The sequence below is a fragment of the Rattus norvegicus genome, chromosome 8, assembly GCF_021556685.1.
Source record: "Rattus norvegicus strain SHRSP/BbbUtx chromosome 8, alternate assembly SHRSP_T2T, whole genome shotgun sequence".
NCBI classification, from domain to species: Eukaryota; Metazoa; Chordata; class Mammalia; order Rodentia; family Muridae; genus Rattus; species Rattus norvegicus.
In genome coordinates this window covers 45499330-45500352 of record NC_141541.1, presented here as the reverse complement: position 1 = coordinate 45500352, position 1023 = coordinate 45499330, and positions in this window count along the sequence as shown.

Below are 1023 nucleotides of genomic sequence, written 5' to 3'. Positions count from 1 at the left end.
TTTTGGGAAGGAGGAGAATGGGGCTAAAATGATAAAAAAAAAGCATAGATTATTCAATCTCTTTTTGTACTAGAAAGCAACACCAAGTCTCAAATATTTCAGGATGTCATGGATTTCGAATTTAAAATTGTATTTGCATAAATGATTGAAATCTTGTTTCAGATATAAGTATATGCATCTTATTCACAATGTGGTGTATAATTCTAATTGTATAAAATTACTACTGTACACTCCCATGGATAATTAAGGAATGCAAATAGTACTATCCAACTATAAATAATCAGTGTTCTAGTGATGTTAGGTACTAGTTCCTTTGGTACAGAAATGAGCTTTATTTAGCTTCTTTTATATGTATTCAAAGGTATAGAGAAAATAAATCCCTTGAAAAAAAGCCACGTTTGTCCACTGAGATAGACTTTACATAAAAAGGTGGTTCTCAAATCCTTTAGAGATCTGAAGAATCTGCCGTTTCTGATGTCCAAATAGTTAAAGGCTTTTCACAGTGGGAGTGACCTCAACTCTTGGCAGTGTCCCCAGTCTCTCTGAAGAAGATGATGGGAACTACAGAACCCTAACTAGAGTTCCCTTCAAATGTGGCAAAGTGGCCATGGGGTGAAATACCACCCACTTACTTCTACTGCTGCCAGAAAGTTGTGCAGACTGTGGAGAAGTGGATGATGGGGAAGTCTATTGTCCCAGGCTTTGGAGAACAAAAAGAGGATAGTCCTTCAAGTGACCTACTTCAAAGGATTGATGTCAGAGACCCTGACCCGTTCATCTGAGGGTGGATGACAAAATGACATGAAAAATTTGCTGACTGTCTGTCTGGTAGCCAACAATTTCTGTCATTTCTTTAGAATTGGAAGCTATTTTCTCTGAATTTCCTGTTTCTTCAGGCAACATTTCTCCTTCTCAGGTCTCAGATGGAGATGATTAGATAGTTTACTCTTAACCTTTTCTTGTCATGAGACTCAAAAAAGAAAACGAGTTCACCATCACACAGGAATGTGACAACTAGGAACC